Source organism: Notolepis coatsorum (genome assembly GCF_963971535.1).
Source record: "Notolepis coatsorum genome assembly, chromosome: 5".
Taxonomy (NCBI): Eukaryota; Metazoa; Chordata; class Actinopteri; order Aulopiformes; family Paralepididae; genus Notolepis; species Notolepis coatsorum.
Genome location: NC_140169.1, coordinates 42,995,258 through 43,017,479, shown reverse-complemented (window position 1 = coordinate 43,017,479; position 22,222 = coordinate 42,995,258).

The following is a 22,222-nucleotide window of genomic DNA, read 5'->3' as shown; positions in this document are numbered from 1 at the left end:
TCTCTTTTCCAACTTGGAAAACAAACCAGGGACCTCGGATCTCTGTCATAACAAAGAAGTGTCGAATGGCGTGGGTATCGGCTGTAAGACGACCTACAGTAACATCACCTTCAACACAATTTCTGAAAACATGGTGGTATGTTCACGACATTTTCACTCCGGTAAGTTGTAGAAGAAAAAAGAAAGCTATGTTAATGCATGGGTTAACGTTACCCCTTGATCCGCATACATGAGTAGATGGGAATGCTAGCACCAGCCAGCTAATTTAGCACAGCTAACATGATGGAAGCCTGCTTCCATAATGCTGTCTTTGTAATGTCTGTTAATTCTGTTGTGCTTTTAGTTTTGGCCCAAGAAAAGTAGCTGATGTTCTTTCTGCCAGCTAATGGGGCTCATAATACAATCCCAAGTCCTGCTTAGCTACATAACTAATCAAAGAAATTGTGTGTTTTTCAGGGAAACCAGCATATGAAATGTATGAAACCCACCCAGACTGGGCACCTTCTGTTGACCTCGGGCACACAGAGGTCAAAGCAACACACACTGAGCGCTTTACCCGGAAAACGAAGAGACAGCTACACCGGTATGTCATAAATGTCTAGATGTTACAGTACTGTCTATCTGTATGTCATATATGTTATGAGAGAGAGAATTAGGATACGGCATGTGTCAACTTATGCAAAACACGCCCCTTTCAGTTTGATTGATTGTAGCCACGCCCCTTTTGGAATTTGGAGCGTTCTGATTGGCCGAGAGGTTTAAGGGGGCGGGACTTAGGGTAGGTTATTTTGAGATGATTTATGACCCCCTAGGGCTTCTCTGATTGGTCTAGGATGTAAGGAGGCGGGACATCCGGTTTTGAGGGAGGGTCATCCGGTTTTCGGAAGGGGAGGAGTTTTTTTTTTATTTTATTTTTTTTTCAAAAAAAAGTCTTTCAAAATAAAAGATTCCATTTTTTTTTAGATTCAAAAGTTTTTTTTATTTTCAGATTGTATGTATTCCATGGTTTTACAGAATATGTATTTCTGTATTTCCAAACGTTTTCAGAATATATCATCACAATTAAGTTTTACAAGGTTGAATACATTATGTGTATTCCAAAGTCTTAAGAATATATATTCAGAATAAAAATACAAGATGTGTTTTCTTCAGAAAGTGTATTTATTTCAAATGGTGAGTGTATCTTCAGAAAGTGCATTTATTTCAAATGGTGAGTGTATCTTCAGAAAGTGCATTTATTTCAAATGGTGAGTGTATCTTCAGAAAGTGTATTTATTTCAAATGGTGAGTGTATCTTAAGAAATACCCTCTCTCAAATGTCTCTCAGTAGACTGAATATTTCTCCCTCTGTCTAACTGCAGCTTCTCTGAAAATTCTGATAGTGACATCCCCCGTAGATGTCATAGGAGGCTGGAGAATGACTACGGCCAATGAGATGACTCAAAACCATCTGCCAAAAGCAGATTTATGACTCTGCGACTTCCCGTTTCTGTAGAAAACGGCCCCCAAGGTGTCTGTGTGTGTTTTCTTAATGCCAGATGCCAAATGTCACAATCTTTAGATAAGTGTATTCCAAATTACAAATGTAATGTGTCTAATGTGTTTAAGCAAAAGTCTAAATAAATGTAAAATAAATGTTTTGTATTCCAAATTACAAATGTATGTATATTAGTTTCTTGGATAAAGACATAATCTTCACTTGTGTTTAAGCAAAAAGAAAATTACAAATGTATTTTGTAAAATTAAAAGTGCACCATTACGTTAATACAGGTGTTTTATATTATACACATTAATTATTTTAGAGTTATTATTAAAAGAGTTGGGCTGAAAATATAAAGTACAGAAAAGATCTATGTGTGTCTGTGAGGTGTGTGTCTCTGATCGGGGGTGTGAACAGGGCTCTCTTAGGTGCTAAAACACAGCATGAGGCGTGAAGATTAGGGTACATGCATACTTAGAGTAAAAAATGTAAACTCAACACACATTTACAGTCATCATTCAAATGGTTTATATCTTTTGTAACATGTACAAGTAATGTACAACATTATACTCATAGCATATTTTGTAAGATTAAGATCACACATATTTTAAAAGATTTCCCATAAACATGCATTATGTCCTAATAAACTAACCTACACTTTGATGAATATTGTTACACCGCTGACAGAGATGTATTATAATTATAATTTGGATAAAAACGTCAACTAATTGACTAAATGTAAAAGTAATACCAACTATTTGACAGTTTGGGTGGTGATTCTTATTTTCTTATTTCGTAAGACTAAAATTAAAAGGCTACAGATCATAAGACTTATGTCTTGTTTACATCAGAGTCCCCCTTTTTTCAATACATCCAGACATTTAGGACATAGCAGATTTACAAATACAACACTGTTTGTGAAAACAGTCCAGAAAATATATGTCCAAGCTGTTTTAACTGTTTAAATAGGGTATTTCAACCATCTCTTTAATTAAGACTTATTTTGGATATAGATCACTTCAAGGCCTGAATGTCCATATACTGTAGCAATGGTAAGCCTGCATTTTAGGTCAACTTCCCTTACCAACATGCACATCTAACCCCTCTTTTAATGTCACAGTAACCTGAAATAGCACAGAGTGTGGGGAAAAGGCCTTATTCAAAATAAAAAAAACGTTGAAACTGTACCCATTCTCCAATCTGTTAATAAACTTTTCAATCAATCAATCAATATATGATTATGTATAAAAGTTAAAGACATGATAGATTAGAGTTGGGGCGAAAATATAAAGTGCTGTAAATATCTATCTTTTTGAGGATCGGGGGTGTGAACATGGGGCCCTGTTATAGGTGTCAAAATGCTGCAAGGAGGTGTGAAAGATTAGGGACCAAACAACCTCTGTATATTTGCTTGTAATACTCTGCATTTACTCTAAACAAAACTAATAAAGTCTGTATTACAGCTAACTCTTTAAGTTTCAATAGTTTGGATTTAATACATAATTCATTGGTATGTTCTCTTGAATCTACATTGTGAACTATTCTTACTGCTCTCTTCTGTAATATAAATAAGGGCTTTATGTTGCTTTCATACGTGTTACCCCACACTTCCACACAGTAACTCAAATATGGTAGGATGAGTGAACAATATAATATTCGCATAGAATTATAATCAAGCACATTCTTTGCCTTGTTCAAAACAAAACACTCTTGGCTACCTTATTTTTTTTATATACATTATATGTGGCTTCCATGTCATTTTCTCATCCAACATAATCCTTGGATTCCTTTGTCAATACATAATGCCACATTGTCCTTCTTTCGATTAGTAAATATCAAACATTTCGTTTTTCCAAATTTAGGGATAGCTTATTGTTATTAAACCATATCTTAAGTTTACACATTTCATTTGTAATTTGGAATACAGAAATTTGTATCGACAGCAAATAAAACAAATTGCAATATGTTTGACACTTCACATATATCATTAATATATAAAATAAAAAAGTGTGGGCCCCCAGGACCGAACCTTGAGGGACAACACATTCAATATAGTTGGCTCCACCTCAAATGTAATGTTCAGAAAATGTGTATTTTAGGTCTTTGCTGTTGCTGTCATTTTGACCATCTAGCTAAAAGAGGGGTCAATGATCGCAAATGAATACATGGTAAAAAGGTCTACCAATTGTTAGGCAAGAATGCACTTCTAATATGTTACACACTAGTAATACAGCCATAATATTTCCAAATAGTATTGTTCTAAACAGTGTATTACAAATACAGTGTATTTGTAGCTAATGTAGACAATAGGCAATTATATAATTGTCACCTGAAAACATATTGTTGTCTATTTTCAAGATAGCCACTTAACCAGTTAATCGCCACCCCTCTCACACTGCATGTTTGTAATTTAGAAATTAAAATGTGATGATCAATCGTATCAAATGCTTTTTTAAGTGTATTTCCTATTCCTATTGTGTAATTCCTTTCATCTACGGTTGTGGTTATTTCTTCATATATATTCATTAAGGCTAAGGCTGTTGATCGATTTGCCCTGAATCCATACTGACTCTCACTCAGAATCTAAGAATCTAAGAATCATGAATCAAGAATCTTGAAAAATTGTGAAAGCAAAGACACTGGTCTGCAGTTGGTAAAACTGTGTTTGTCCCCAGATTTAAATAGAGGAATAATAATTATTTGAAAAAATTAATAGAAATTTCCCACAGGGATAAGGTGTATCTTATCTAAGTGTGCTAGTGTTTAATAGTGTATAGGGACATAGTGTGTAATAGTGTAATATTGTCATAGGGTAGTCCTAGTATGTAATAGTGTTATATAGTGTAATATTGTGCAAATGTGTAATAATGCAATAGTGTAATAGTGTGTAATAGTGTAATAGTTTAATACATTATTTTGTTTCCTCAAACAGACATGTTCATGTAACTTGCATCAATCCAGTTTTCAGTCACCTTTTCAGTCACCTTTCAGCCAACTGTGTTGAAGATTTGTAGCATGGTCCTAGGATAAACATAAATTATAGACATCTAAAATCATGAAACGGGTCGATTTTTAGTAGATTTAATCAATAGTCAGAAGGATAATGCTATTTTAGTCAGGGGTTGAGATATATCACCCCCATGACACATCCCTATTTTGTAAGACAAACAGTTTGATATTGTAATTTCAGTGATTAGGCTCGCTTGCCTGTATAAATTTTTATCAATCTGCTTTTGGTGTATTTTTTAGGTGTTTGGTTATGTTTTTATCTGTCATTTTGATCAGGTCTAGCTAAAAGAGGGGATTTATGATCTCAAATGACTAAGGTTTACCAATTGTCATGCATGAATTTCAACTCTAACGTGTTACATAAGTAAAACAGACTATTTGCAAACAACATTGTTCTAAAACAGTGTATCTACTACAGTGTGTATTTATATTTTAGCTAAATGTAAAAAAACATGAGAACACAATCCTAGTGAATTCTGAATTTGATGTTTATTGGTTGAATAAGCATAAATTATAAAACATCTAAAACCATGAAACTGACTGATGCACTTAAAACAGACATGTCAACATAGTTTTTTTTTACCTGTTTGCATAATGATAAGGTATAAAAACAAAATGCTTCAATACAAATGTATTTTTTAGAAGTTTAGTAATATCAAGCCCCAAATGTATTTTCTTTAACCTGATCTAAGCTACATTATACAACTCATTTATGAATTACTTTGCAACGTCTAGTTTTTTTTAGCCCCCCAGAGTTTTATGCTCTCAATATTATGGATATGCATTAAATCCTACACACGATAGGAAATATTCAATCAACTCAAAGATGATGGTTCTAAGGTAAATAAAATGTAATTCAGTCAACATAGTTAGTGTATAGTATGGCTAAACATGTATGAAAGTTGTTGATACAATATTATAATTCATAATTCATTTCAAAATAATTACCGGCGAGGTTGTTTGATTTTTGTCCCGATGATTGAAGGAAATTCATTTTTAAGAACTATTTAGCATGAAATATCTTAAAGATGTATTTTATTCATTATAACCATGAAAATAATGCAATGTTAGGTTTTACCGTGATTTTAGTGTTCACAGATAGGAATGTATCATTCACATTCAATTATCCAAATGTACTCTGAACAGACTTGTGAAGTTAGAGATAGGAATGTATTATTCACATTCAATTATCCAAATGTACTCTGAGTAAAATTTACTCTGTGAAATGTACTCTGCGAAATGTACTCTGCGAAAGTTCCCTGCAATATGCAGGTTTTACATAGACTACTAGCAAAAACAATTCATATTGTTTCAGTGATGGCCTGGTTGATAGCTACATTGTCGACATGTCTTATTTTTTATTCTTATTTCAGTGTATAGTGAATCCAGGGGTATAGTAGAGCGATTATATTTTGTTTTTATAATATTTTATAATATCAAAACATGTCTTATGTTCTTATATATCTACAAGTCTTATATAGAATGCTGTAAAAAGAGTCCTACTAATATATTTCACTTAAAAAACGTGTACAGAAAGATAAATATCTGACCCCCGGAGCCCTGTCAGAGTGTATACAGGTTCTGTACAGTATACCATATGCAAATCCCATATGGTCTAGCGGTAATGATGCCCTGCTTTCATCAGGGAGACGCGGGTTCGACTCCTGCTATGGGAATAACACTTTTTTTCTATACATAACAAATGTGTTGGTATGTTTTATTGTAACTGTTTGACTGTTTTTAGTGCAACACTACTGACACCAACATCTAAGAAGGGTCTAGGGTTATCTCCTCAACACTAGGTTGGAGATGCATTTAAGTCCTATTGATAGGTTTTTCCATACTTTTGCAAGGATATGACTGTGTTGCATTCAGTTATTTTTAAATTTGGTGGACTTTATGGTATTTTATGGTTTATTTATGATTGTGATACTTCTTATTGAATTGTTTAAAGAATATGTGTTTAACCAGAGTATAGTAGGACCTTACAAATATGATTTGATCCCAACAAGTGGTGACATTTCGAAGTCTTTAAGGGATCACATTCACATAGCTGAATATAGTTAGACAACAGGATAATATTTGTATTATTACTAGGATGAACTTAAAATCATTCAAAACAATTATTACATAACAATTATTACAATGAAACGCAGATGGTTATATTATAAATGTTTTTTATTAAAGAATATTACAAATCATGCTGCAACCTTTTTTTATCAATAATATAAGCGTGCATAACATCAATAATGTGATTAATATCTAAAGTTTCTAAACACTTATGATTTTTCAGCTTAAAAGCCGTAACATCCACTATTACTGTGTATAAACATAACAGGTGTGCTCTGTTAAAATGACCATTCATATGATCTAAAATAGTAACTAAGCCGTTTTCAGATAGAAGACTTTCATCCTCTGAGAGTGTCTCTATCAGTAATTGCCAATTATTTAACAAGCCTTTCTCTCTCACCAGCTTCAACATATTTTCAAAAAGCCTTAAGCGCAGGCTATTGACATTCCCGGTTACAGTGTACAAGTGGGCATCGTTGACTTTATTAGCTATAGCATGCTTTAAAAGCAGTGCGATATCATAGTTTATAGAGGTCGTAATACAGCTGGTAGTCCTACTGAAGAAATTCCCCATTTCCTATGCTACGATCCTGATACTTTAAACAACAGGTGATATAGGGTGTGTATTTCTGTATGGGGGTGGGGATGAACCTGCGGGCGGGTCTGTATGACGCTATAGATGTGTAGGATAGAAACCTATATATTTAGAGAGTTCCCTCTTAGAGAGACCCTAAAAAAAATAAAATGGCGAGCAGTCTAGCTACATCTACTATACGCACGTCAGCCCTAGTAGCGCATTTTAAGGCAGAGTTACTTGCACCATCCAAATTTGGTAGCGTGTTTTATAAAGAGATATGGCCCCTCAGGGATGGGGTCCTCGGATTCTGTTATGATGTTAAATTTGAGAGAGTTGTCTTCTACAAGACCTCCTTGGAGAATTTCCAGGGTGTTGGAAGAAGATCTGAGATAGACCTATCGGAGACGGAATTTTGGAAAATGAAAAAAGATTCGTATGAGGCTATGGATGGATTAGTGGGTAGAACGCTTAAGGACGGGCATATATTCACCCTGGTAATAAGCTCGATAGACTACGGGTATGTGTATTACGGGCGGATATCTATAAAAAGTACTCTGGCTTTTGGTGTAGAGACTAATCTAACCATCTTCTCAAGGTTCCTTAATACAAGTCATGAGTATATCCTCTTCTCAGTACCGGTAACGGCCTGGTTAGAATGTCTACGGACTTGCGGATTGGTTACTAACGCAGGGGTTAAGGTGAGGACAGACCTGGTTCATTTAAAAAGACGTCTATTCCCATACACCGAATCAGAGGAGATGGAGTGCGATTGACCCTCATCGAAGGGGCGGAGGATGGGGTGTGTCAACCCTAAATCCTCCTTTAAAAAGTCTTACAGTGCATTTGTAGTTTTAGATACCAATCATGACTTTCCCCCCACAAGATCTCTACACTGACTCCACATATGGGTTGGAGTTGGTAGAACCCGGCTCTCCGCTACTGTACATTCCTCTAACCTCTACTACATCGCCGGGGGTACAGATACCTGCCTGTCTATACGATACCCCCACCCCCGAAGCACCAGACCTGTCATCACAGGAGACCATCGTCGACCCCCTCGATGCAGAGGCCGTCTACACACCCCTACTTAGCCCCTGGCGATCACACACACCGGAGTTGGGGTACCCAGAAGAAATACCAATCGTTGAGGCGGCCATGAAATCACCCTCGCCATCGAGAAGGCTTGCATTACTCCCTGTAATGGTGGACGAGAGAACCGGATTTATGGACTATCTAATGATAGCTAATATTAAATTAGTTATGGCCGGAATACTGAGGTGTTGTAGCGATCAACATCTCACCGTGAACTGCTACGGCTGTAGTATTAGACACCCTAGTCAGAGGCATCATGAATGTCTGTTCGAAGCACCACTATATTACAGGGTCAACGAAGCGGCATTGTTGACAATGCTGTGGAGCCCCCAGCTGATACCGGTAATAACCACCCTACTTGGCCGTGTGGGTTTACCCATCCCAACATCAACGCGGCTGCAAGGAATCTGTGAAGGGTTGCTTTACGAGTTCCAAACAGTTAAGAATAGTGAATGTCTGAAAGAAATGATTAAGGATAATCTAGAAGAGTACCCTGAGATCGACAAGGATGATATCTACATCGCTGTAGGCGAGTTCATGGAGGCAATGCCACAACTCCCAAAATCGTATTACGGAATCCCCCGAGAATAATATCGAGAACCTCTACCTGGATGTAGGGGGATTCATGTCGAATATACCATACTACTAATAATGTATCCCTGCTAGATGATTGTTTTCTGTAATGAAATGTTTTTTATGCTTCTGTACAATCAATAAAATGGTGTGTTTTTGAAAATATGTTGAAGCTGGTGAGAGAGAAAGGCTTGTTAAATAATTGGCAATTACTGATAGAGACACTCTCAGAGGATGAAAGTCTTCTATCTGAAAACGGCTTAGTTACTATTTTAGATCATATGAATGGTCATTTTAACAGAGCACACCTGTTATGTTTATACACAGTAATAGTGGATGTTACGGCTTTTAAGCTGAAAAATCATAAGTGTTTAGAAACTTTAGATATTAATCACATTATTGATGTTATGCACGCTTATATTATTGATAAAAAAAGGTTGCAGCATGATTTGTAATATTCTTTAATAAAAAACATTTATAATATAACCATCTGCGTTTCATTGTAATAATTGTTATGTAATAATTGTTTTGAATGATTTTAAGTTCATCCTAGTAATAATACAAATATTATCCTGTTGTCTAACTATATTCAGCTATGTGAATGTGATCCCTTAAAGACTTCGAAATGTCACCACTTGTTGGGATCAAATCATATTTGTAAGGTCCTACTATACTCTGGTTAAACACATATTCTTTAAACAATTCAATAAGAAGTATCACAATCATAAATAAACCATAAAATACCATAAAGTCCACCAAATTTAAAAATAACTGAATGCAACACAGTCATATCCTTGCAAAAGTATGGAAAAACCTATCAATAGGACTTAAATGCATCTCCAACCTAGTGTTGAGGAGATAACCCTAGACCCTTCTTAGATGTTGGTGTCAGTAGTGTTGCACTAAAAACAGTCAAACAGTTACAATAAAACATACCAACACATTTGTTATGTATAGAAAAAAAGTGTTATTCCCATAGCAGGAGTCGAACCCGCGTCTCCCTGATGAAAGCAGGGCATCATTACCGCTAGACCATATGGGATTTGCATATGGTATACTGTACAGAACCTGTATACACTCTGACAGGGCTCCGGGGGTCAGATATTTATCTTTCTGTACACGTTTTTTAAGTGAAATATATTAGTAGGACTCTTTTTACAGCATTCTATATAAGACTTGTAGATATATAAGAACATAAGACATGTTTTGATATTATAAAATATTATAAAAACAAAATATAATCGCTCCACTATACCCCTGGATTCACTATACACTGAAATAAGAATAAAAAATAAGACATGTCGACAATGTAGCTATCAACCAGGCCATCACTGAAACAATATGAATTGTTTTTGCTAGTAGTCTATGTAAAACCTGCATATTGCAGGGAACTTTCGCAGAGTACATTTCGCAGAGTACATTTCACAGAGTAAATTTTACTCAGAGTACATTTGGATAATTGAATGTGAATAATACATTCCTATCTCTAACTTCACAAGTCTGTTCAGAGTACATTTGGATAATTGAATGTGAATGATACATTCCTATCTGTGAACACTAAAATCACGGTAAAACCTAACATTGCATTATTTTCATGGTTATAATGAATAAAATACATCTTTAAGATATTTCATGCTAAATAGTTCTTAAAAATGAATTTCCTTCAATCATCGGGACAAAAATCAAACAACCTCGCCGGTAATTATTTTGAAATGAATTATGAATTATAATATTGTATCAACAACTTTCATACATGTTTAGCCATACTATACACTAACTATGTTGACTGAATTACATTTTATTTACCTTAGAACCATCATCTTTGAGTTGATTGAATATTTCCTATCGTGTGTAGGATTTAATGCATATCCATAATATTGAGAGCATAAAACTCTGGGGGGCTAAAAAAAACTAGACGTTGCAAAGTAATTCATAAATGAGTTGTATAATGTAGCTTAGATCAGGTTAAAGAAAATACATTTGGGGCTTGATATTACTAAACTTCTAAAAAATACATTTGTATTGAAGCATTTTGTTTTTATACCTTATCATTATGCAAACAGGTAAAAAAAAACTATGTTGACATGTCTGTTTTAAGTGCATCAGTCAGTTTCATGGTTTTAGATGTTTTATAATTTATGCTTATTCAACCAATAAACATCAAATTCAGAATTCACTAGGATTGTGTTCTCATGTTTTTTTACATTTAGCTAAAATATAAATACACACTGTAGTAGATACACTGTTTTAGAACAATGTTGTTTGCAAATAGTCTGTTTTACTTATGTAACACGTTAGAGTTGAAATTCATGCATGACAATTGGTAAACCTTAGTCATTTGAGATCATAAATCCCCTCTTTTAGCTAGACCTGATCAAAATGACAGATAAAAACATAACCAAACACCTAAAAAATACACCAAAAGCAGATTGATAAAAATTTATACAGGCAAGCGAGCCTAATCACTGAAATTACAATATCAAACTGTTTGTCTTACAAAATAGGGATGTGTCATGGGGGTGATATATCTCAACCCCTGACTAAAATAGCATTATCCTTCTGACTATTGATTAAATCTACTAAAAATCGACCCGTTTCATGATTTTAGATGTCTATAATTTATGTTTATCCTAGGACCATGCTACAAATCTTCAACACAGTTGGCTGAAAGGTGACTGAAAAGGTGACTGAAAACTGGATTGATGCAAGTTACATGAACATGTCTGTTTGAGGAAACAAAATAATGTATTAAACTATTACACTATTACACACTATTACACTATTGCATTATTACACATTTGCACAATATTACACTATATAACACTATTACATACTATTATATGACTACCCTATGACAATATTACACTATTACACACTATGTCCCTATACACTATTAAACACTAGCACACTTAGATAAGATACACCTTATCCCTGTGGGAAATTTCTATTAATTTTTTCAAATAATTATTATTCCTCTATTTAAATCTGGGGACAAACACAGTTTTACCAACTGCAGACCAGTGTCTTTGCTTTCACAATTTTTCAAGATTCTTGATTCATGATTCTTAGATTCTTAGATTCTGAGTGAGAGTCAGTATGGATTCAGGGCAAATCGATCAACAGCCTTAGCCTTAATGAATATATATGAAGAAATAACCACAACCGTAGATGAAAGGAATTACACAATAGGAATAGGAAATACACTTAAAAAACCATTTGATACGATTGATCATCACATTTTAATTTCTAAATTACAAACATGCTGTGTGAGAGGGGTGGCGATGAACTGGTTAAGTAGCTATCTTGAAAATAGACAACAATATGTTTTCAGGTGACAATTATATAATTGCCTATTGTCTACATTAGCTACAAATACACTGTATTTGTAATACACTGTTTAGAACAATACTATTTGGAAATATTATGGCTGTATTACTAGTGTGTAACATATTAGAAGTGCATTCTTGCCTGACAATTGGTAGACCTTTTTACCATGTATTCATTTGCGATCATTGACCCCTCTTTTAGCTAGATGGTCAAAATGACAGCAACAGCAAAGACCTAAAATACACATTTTCTGAACATTACATTTGAGGTGGAGCCAACTATATTGAATGTGTTGTCCCTCAAGGTTCGGTCCTGGGGGCCCACACTTTTTTATTTTATATATTAATGATATATGTGAAGTGTCAAACATATTGCAATTTGTTTTATTTGCTGTCGATACAAATTTCTGTATTCCAAATTACAAATGAAATGTGTAAACTTAAGATATGGTTTAATAACAATAAGCTATCCCTAAATTTGGAAAAACGAAATGTATGATATTTACTAATCGAAAGAAGGACAATGTGGCATTATGTATTGACAAAGGAATCCAAGGATTATGTTGGATGAGAAAATGACATGGAAGCCACATATAATGTACATAAAAAAAATAAGGTAGCCAAGAGTGTTTTGTTTTGAACAAGGCAAAGAATGTGCTTGATTATAATTCTATGCGAATATTATATTGTTCACTCATCCTACCATATTTGAGTTACTGTGTGGAAGTGTGGGGTAACACGTATGAAAGCAACATAAAGCCCTTATTTATATTACAGAAGAGAGCAGTAAGAATAGTTCACAATGTAGATTCAAGAGAACATACCAATGAATTATGTATTAAATCCAAACTATTGAAACTTAAAGAGTTAGCTGTAATACAGACTTTATTAGTTTTGTTTAGAGTAAATGCAGAGTATTACAAGCAAATATACAGAGGTTGTTTGGTCCCTAATCTTTCACACCTCCTTGCAGCATTTTGACACCTATAACAGGGCCCCATGTTCACACCCAGATCCTCAAAAAGATAGATATTTACAGCACTTTATATTTTCGCCCCAACTCTAATCTATCATGTCTTTAACTTTTATACATAATCATATATTGATTGATTGATTGATTGAAAAGTTTATTAACAGATTGGAGAATGGGTACAGTTTCAACGTTTTTTTTATTTTGAATAAGGCCTTTTCCCCACACTCTGTGCTATTTCAGGTTACTGTGACATTAAAAGAGGGGTTAGATGTGCATGTTGGTAAGGGAAGTTGACCTGAAAATGCAGGCTTACCATTGCTACAGTGTATGGACATTCAGGCCTTGAAGTGATCTATATCCAAAATAAGTCTTAATTAAAGAGATGGTTGAAATACCCTATTTAAACAGCTTGGACATATATTTTCTGGACTGTTTTCACAAACAGTGTTGTATTTGTAAATCTGCTATGTCCTAAATGTCTGGATGTATTGAAAAAAGGGGGACTCTGATGTAAACAAGACATAAGTCTTATGATCTGTAGCCTTTTAATTTTAGTCTTACGAAATAAGAAAATAAGAATCACCACCCAAACTGTCAAATAGTTGGTATTACTTTTACATTTAGTCAATTAGTTGACGTTTTTATCCAAATTATAATTATAATACATCTCTGTCAGCGGTGTAACAATATTCATCAAAGTGTTGTATGTTATAGTGTAGGTTAGTTTATTAGGACAATAGCCTGTTTATGGGGAAAATCTTTTAAAATATGTGTGAAAACATTGTGTGAACAAAAAATATGCTATGAGTATAATGTTGTACATTACTTGTACATGTTACAAAAGATATAAACCATTTGAATGATGACTGTAAATGTGTATTGAGTTGTCCCCTAATCTTCACGCCTCATGCTGTGTTTTAGCACCTAAGAGAGCCCTGTTCACACCCCCGATCAGAGACACACACCTCACAGACACACATAGATCTTTTCTGTACTTTATATTTTCAGCCCAACTCTTTTAATAATAACTCTAAAATAATTAATGTGTATAATATAAAACACCTGTATTAACGAAATATTCAAACCCTAGACCCTTGCATGCTAATGTAATGGTGCACTTTTAATTTTACAAAATACATTTGTAATTTTCATTTTGCTTAAACACAAGTGAAGATTATGTCTTTATCCAAGAAACTAATATACATACATTTGTAATTTGGAATACAAAAAATGTATTTTACATTTATTTAGACTTTTGCTTAAACACATTAGACACATTACATTTGTAATTTGGAATACACTTATCTAAAGATTGTGACATTTGGCATCTGGCATTAAGAAAACACACACAGACACCTTGGGGGCCGTTTTCTACAGAAACGGGAAGTCGCAGAGTCATAAATCTGCTTTTGGCAGATGGTTTTGAGTCATCTCATTGGCCGTAGTCATTCTCCAGCCTCCTATGACATCTACGGGGGATGTCACCATAGATATATATAGAACACTAGATAGCTTGCCCGCGCTGCCGGCCAATGGAGAGCGACGTCACTGAACCGCCGCCATCTTGCTCCAGTTAGCCTTGAGTGAGAGTGAGTGAGCTGCACAGACAAAAATACTCATAACTCGCTGAAATATTGACGGATTTACAAACGGTTTGGCTTATTACAAGCATTATTAACGTGGCTATGATTCAAGCGGTTTGTAAAAAAAAAAACACATCTTTAATTTTTTTTTTATAAGTATGCAGTATCATAACTACATCTTTGATGTTTATAGCAAACCAACCCGTTTGTAAATCCGTCAATATTTCAGCGAGTTATGAGTATTTTTGTCTGTGCAGCTCACTCACTCTCACTCAAGGCTAACTGGAGCAAGATGGCGGCGGTTCAGTGACGCTGGTGACTCCGCCTTAAGCTATCTAGTGTTCTATAGATATCTATGGATGTCACTATCAGAATTTTCAGAGAAGCTGCAGTTAGACAGAGGGAGAAATATTCAGTCTACTGAGAGACATTTGAGAGAGGGTATTTCTTAAGATACACTCACCATTTGAAATAAATGCACTTTCTGAAGATACACTCACCATTTGAAATAAATGCACTTTCTGAAGATACACTCACCATTTGAAATAAATGCACTTTCTGAAGATACACTCACCATTTGAAATAAATACACTTTCTGAAGAAAACACATCTTGTATTTTTATTCTGAATATATATTCTTAAGACTTTGGAATACACATAATGTATTCAACCTTGTAAAACTTAATTGTGATGATATATTCTGAAAACGTTTGGAAATACAGAAATACATATTCTGTAAAACCATGGAATACACTCTTTTTGAAAAAAATAAAAATAAAAAAAAAACTCCTCCCCTTCCGAAAACCGGATGACCCTCCCTCAAAACCGGATGTCCCGCCTCCTTACATCCTAGACCAATCAGAGAAGCCCTAGGGGGTCATAAATCATCTCAAAATAACCTACCCTAAGTCCCGCCCCCTTAAACCTCTCGGCCAATCAGAACGCTCCAAATTCCAAAAAGGGGCGTGGCTACAATCAATCAAACTAAAAGGGGCGTGTTTTGCATAAGTTGACACATGCCGTATCCTAATTCTCTCTCTGTTATGATGAATTGAAAATGGGGGACCCTGATGTAAACAAGACGAACGTCTTTTTCTGGTCTGCATCCCCTTAACAATTGTGTGTATTGAGCTGTACTGTATTGTACCCATTCTGCAATCTAGTAATAAAATGTTCAATCAATCTGCTCCTCCCAGACCAGCGATGGATGAAGCTGCAGCTCCACAGAGGTCAGAGGTGCATGAAGCTACACCACCAGTTGAAGCTGCACAGATGTCAGAGGTGGACGAAGCTCCATCCCCGGACCACATAGAACAGGAGGAATGCAGTTGGTGTAACCGTATGCGTGGTGAAATGAAGTCCATGCGTGATGAAATTAACTGCTTGTTCGAGGAGAACATGACACTGAGGAAAGAGCAGGTGAAGATGAGTGCGGAGTCCTTGAAAGATGATGATGTGAAGGTCAGATTCTACACTGGCCTTCCATATTGGACCTTGCTGCAGGCTTTGCACACATTAGTTATTCCATGCCTGACAAAGGCAGGCCGAAAACTGTCTCATTTCCAGATGCTTCTCCTAACTCTGATGCGACTGAGGCTGAATCTGCCGCAACAGCACCTTGCACACCTCTTCGGTGTAAGCCGAACAACAGTGGCCACCGTGTTTAGAGAGACCTTATGTGTACTACATCATCACCTCTCAGAGTTGGTACACTGGCCGAGTAGACATTGCCTCCAACTAACCATGCCACATCAGTTTGTAGAGGCTTTTGGCAATCGTGTTGCGGTTATTCTGGACTGCTTTGAAATTGGCACTGAGAGACCATCAAATCTGAAAGCGCAGGCACAGACATATTCTCACTACAAGCAAAAGCACACTGTTAAGTACCTGATTGGCATTACACCACAGGGGTCTATCTCTTTCATTTCCAAAGGGTGGGGAGGGCGTGTAAGTGACAAGCATCTGACCGAGAACAGTGGTCTCCTCAATAAACTGTTGCCTGGAGACTTGGTTTTAGCAGACCGTGGATTTGACATTGGGGACCATGTTTCATTAATGTGTGCATCTGTGAAAATCACTGGATTCACAAGCGGACGTGCCCAGATGGATCCAAAATCTGTAGAAGAGACACGGCAAATAGCTCACCTCAGGGTCCATGTTGAAAGAGTGATCGGTTTGGTACGCAATAAGTATCGCATGCTACATAATACCATACCAGTCCAACTGCTGGTTCCATTTGAAGGCGAGGACTTTTCTTTCATTGACAATATTGTGACTGTGTGCTGTGCCTTAACGAATATGTGCCACAGTGTTGTTATGAAACCACCAGACCATGTGTTACCAGATAGTGAGGGAGAGACGGAGTGAGGTACTGAGGGTAAATCTGTTATGCTAAAGCTAAAATGGAAAATCAAGGCCTCTTAGTTTTACTGATGTGGATTATTTAAATTCAGTTTGTCATGTTTTCAACGTTATTTGAACAATGTTATGTCTGTTCTGTAAATACTAGGGCTGTCAAAAGTTAATGCTTTAACTGTATTTCACAGGAGAGAAACTGTATTCAAAGAAAGCTATTAAAATTGCCTTTGAATCTAAATATACTCTCTTTGTGTTGATTTTACATTAATTCCATGATTTCTCAAAAAAAAAACGATTTCAAACCATTTCAATTATTAACACCTTTACTGCTGTAGCATAAGATTGGTAAAACAGTAACATATGGAAAACAGTGGTAAACATTGGTACAACATTGCTAGATTTGAGTTTATTACTCTTCATTTATTTTTTTGGCATGCGCTACAGAGCCATGGCTCACTTGAGGCACGACTGTGAGTAAGTCCCACACACGTGAGGTGGTACCACACAATTTTGCAGTTCTCACCATCACAGGCCACCATGTCATCTTGTTCTTCTGGCCCTCCACACACACACCAACAGTCTTTTGTGGCAGTCCACATCTGGCATGAGTCACACACACCAGCTGTCTTTTGTGGCAGTCCACATCTGGCATGAGTCACACACACCAACAGTCTTTTGTGGCAGTCCACATCTGGCATGAGTCACACACACCAACAGTCTTTTGTGGCAGTCCACATCTGGCATGAGTCACACACACCAACAGTCTTTTGTGGCAGTCCACATCTGGCATGAGTCACACACACCAACAGTCTTTTGTGGCAGTCCACATCTGGCATGAGTCGCACCACCACACAGTCTTTCGTCGTCCACACAACAAAGTCACAAAAGTTTGACATAGTCACAAAGATCTGAGTTTGTGTTTGCCTGTAGTATTTGTGTGCCCGCTTCAAGCAAAACATCCCGTCTGTACATTCAAGGCAAACGTTTTTATCTTCAGAAGCCTGCAGGATAGTGTTGTAGCGGTGCTTGGATGGGCATTTCACTTCCAGACAGCCTTTCCCACAACATGTGCAATAGGCAGTCTCCACTTTACCACTTGAATGGAGGATAACCCATGGCTCGAGTGGAGCTTCCCGTAGCCGCTGAGAGTGCAAAAACCTAAGACATAAATATAATTGAAATTAGTATAGAATAAATGAAAACAACAACACTCATAAGAAGCTTCACTTTAACAGCTAATCACCACCACAGGCTAAAATCAAAAAGTGCAAAAACAGTGCCACTGAAGGGACAATGTACAATGCATTGTACCAGATATAGCTATGAGCTCATTTTCATCTGCAGTCCCTGTACACTAACATTAGGTGAATTGATTGATTGAACATTTTTATTAACAGATTGTAGAATGGGTATAGTCTATTTGCCATCCCATAGAGCCCCATTGTGAACCCGGAAATTTCGGAACCACCAAAGTTTTATGATGGATATGGATAGTACGGGTCCCCAGCACTCAGAAACTGCCGGATGCTAAGTTGTAAATGTTGGGCAACTTTTTTTATTTGCATAATTAGCATACATTTGCATAATCGCATAAATGGACAAATCTCAGAAACTACTTGATCAATTTTAACAATGTTGGGGTTGTTTTGGGGGTTATTCAGGATGCTGAATCCATTTATGATACTTAAGTAATATTTACTGGAATTTACCAAATTTCTACTCATTTTGGTGCAATTTTTTTAATGAATTTTCAGTTTATAAATGTTTCAGAAGATGCTGAATTTATAGAAAATGTTCATGGAATGTTCAATTGTAAACAGAATGATAATAATAATAATAACTTTAATTTGTAGAGCGCCTAATGGGGTACTCTAGGCGCTTATGCTTGGTTACTGGGGTAACTACTGCAGTTGAGCTCTGCCATGAGTCCATGTGGCAGCGGAGCAGTTTGCTGCCACAACTAGAAACTATTCTATTGGATTTTTGTATGTGAATGAATGAATGAATGAATGAATAAAAACTTTATTTAACACATTGGTCGCCAAAACCGCTTTCCAGCATTATTGGCCGCCATGCGTTGACCGCCAGGATCGCTGTACAGCGTTTTTTAGATCAATATCAAAACTTTTCGCCATGGCATTCATAATTCATATACCCACCCCCGGTGCTGCAGCTGGACCTTAGATGTGACTTCAATGACGGCTCAATACCGCCGCCTGGTGGATGGTCGGGCGAGTTACACTCGCCAACAGGATGTGCCCATCAGTGCATCGATGAAACTCATCCGGCAGTCACATCTCGTTACGGGACTACCGACAGACACTATGTACATAATGGATCGCTTTCTAAACAAATAATCAATATGATTTCGGCGTTTATTGCGACATACAAACCGGAAATGGACGGTAACTAATGTTAATGCAAGCATAGCTTAGCTATGTTAGCAATGTATGTCATGAATGTGTGATTATTACCCGTTATTACCTAGCCTCGCATCACCAGGCTCTATCCCTCGTCACACAGAGAAGCATCAAGTTTGATTCTAAATATTGTATAGAGTATTCATATGGTACTTTTGCTCTCCTTAATGTAGAATTGTGTGATAGAAGATCTGAGGCACTGAGGCAGAGAAAGAGACCCAAAAGGTAATGCAAATGCCAGTTTGTTCATGTAGGATACCAATAACATGGGAAATACATGTTTTCATTGGAATAGTGAACAGCCCGTCCGAAATGTACATCCTGGCAATGTATCCATATTGCTCTGTAATGTAGTGTGTGGTAGTGCAGAGACGGAGGATACAAATAGCGCATTCTTCTTTTGTTCATTTCAGATTGACATGTCAAGGAAGAAATTCCTATTTGAGCCCTGTGACGGCAAGGACAATGACTTCAAGACATCTGGACGAAAAGGCATTACAGCTTTGCTTCAGAGGAGTGAAGAGCTTGACGATTCAGCTAAAACTGAGACTTTATCGAACATCATTGCTACCCATGGTGTGTCAGCATCTGTAGTTTGTCACAAATCATGTTATAGCTCATATACCTCTAAGTCTAGAAATGCAACCAAACACAAACTCAGCTCATCTGATGGTCAGCTAGGGAAACGTATGTCTCGTTCTCATGTCTTTGAGTTTTCTAAACAATGTCTGTTTTGTGGTATCATTTGCGAACCCAAAGACACCAAACACCCTGATAGATGGAAGCCAGTGAAACAATGCCAGACTGTTGAGAGACCAGGAATGCCATCCTTCAAAAACATCATCTTGTCTAAATGTGATGAGCGCCAGGATCAATGGGCTGAGGAAGAGGCTCTACGGTTAAATGCCGTCCTGGACCTGCATGCAGCTGATGCCCAGTATCACACCAAGTGCTACGATGACTTCAAGAGAGTTTCCTCAAGTGCAAGTTCCCAGTGCAGACCGTTTGATAGCTGTTTAGCTGCTGTCATTGACCACATGAATGCAGACAAGTCATCAACCTGGACAGTGTCAGAGTTACATGATATATATGTAGCCAACTCCGGGCACATCTGCAGTAAGCAGATGCTATCTAACTTGTGTGACTTTTATGGTGATGCTGTAGCTGTCATGAGGGTGGAAGGGTGCCAGACATTCCATGAGTAACTCACTCACTCAGTCACTCAAACTGGTAAAACGAGATAAAACCACTGCCGTTGATGAAGTTATCACCAAGCTTGTGAAGAGAGTGCAAGCTGAGGTGCAGAATATTCCCTTGGACCGTGAATATGACCGTGGAAGCTTCCAGCATGACAAGATCATACAAGCCACAAGTCCATCCCTTTTGAAGTTTGTCTCCTGTCTGGTATCAAAGGAAGGAAAAGTGACCAAACCATCACTAACACTCGCTCAGTGCATACAGCAGCACATCAGTGGGAGCTGGAATCAGACAACCCTGGGGCTTGCCATAAGACTCCACCATAAATATGGTAGCACAGAGCTGGTCAAGAATCTTAACGAGCATGGCATGGTCACCACCTACGATGAAGTCATACGGTTCCGGAAGTCAGCTGCCAAATATGCTTCAGAGGACCCAGATAATTATCTGCGCACAGTTGGAGAGGCAGATTGGCCCCATCCACAGTTGGGGTGACAATTTTGATCTTGTGGTCTTCACACCGAACGGTGCCACACGACTCATGCCATGGCCACTCAGTTTGTGCAGAATCCTGCATGTATTCTGTTCCCTGGAGGAGCCACTCCTGGTGGTGGGGTCATGTCACTAAAACGACCTCGTCTGACAAAGCTTGACGCCAACTTGTTATGGTTTGACACCGACCCCAAACGCTACGACACAAGAGAGTAGGATTCAGAGTTGCCAAAAACAAGGGCTTGTTTATTAAGTCTAAATAAACAGCACAGAACTGATAGAGTTCAAACAAAGACTGGAATAAGCAAGGATGAATGTTGCTGCTCTGCAGCTTCTCCCGGGATGGTAGTCAGGGGAAGCAGACGCTGACGTCAGAGCCGCTCTGCAGACTTCTCTCGGCAGAATCTCCGAGGTGGTTGCGGGACCGAGAGGGAGAGAGGGAGCGAGTTAACTCAGAGTGCAGGTGGAACAGAGCAGGTGACAGGAGAGGTGACTTGTACCCGAAAACAGAGTTATCCAAGTGACTAATCTTCGGTGTAAATACACACTGTGAGTAACGTTCCAAACACAATCCCAAGTGATAGATATCTTCGGTGCAAAATAAACACTGTGAGCGAAGTCCCAAAATACAAATCCAATGTGATAATATCTTCGGTGTGTAAACACACAGTGGGCGATGTTAGGCCAAAATATTATCCCAATGAAACAATCCAAAAAGGCTAAACGCTGGGTGAGTGACTGTCTGATAAAAAGCAGGAAATCTTCAGTGTTATATAAACACACGAAAAACGGAATTGGATCAAAGACAGTCATAAAAACTCACCCAGGCGCTGTGCGTAAAGAGCGTTGGAACAGAACGGAGCGAGCGCGTCGCCGCGGGGAAAGGATGTCCAAGAGGAATGCTTCTTGAATATCCTGGAGGCAAAGCACAGGGAAACAACAGCAGGCAGCAGGAACGGCGAATGCAACTGAAATATCAAAACGATCCAACAAAACTTGAATGGGGAAACGGGGTATAAATAATCAGGGAATGCTTAATTGACAAGCAGTGACAGCTGAGGGATGTGATTGA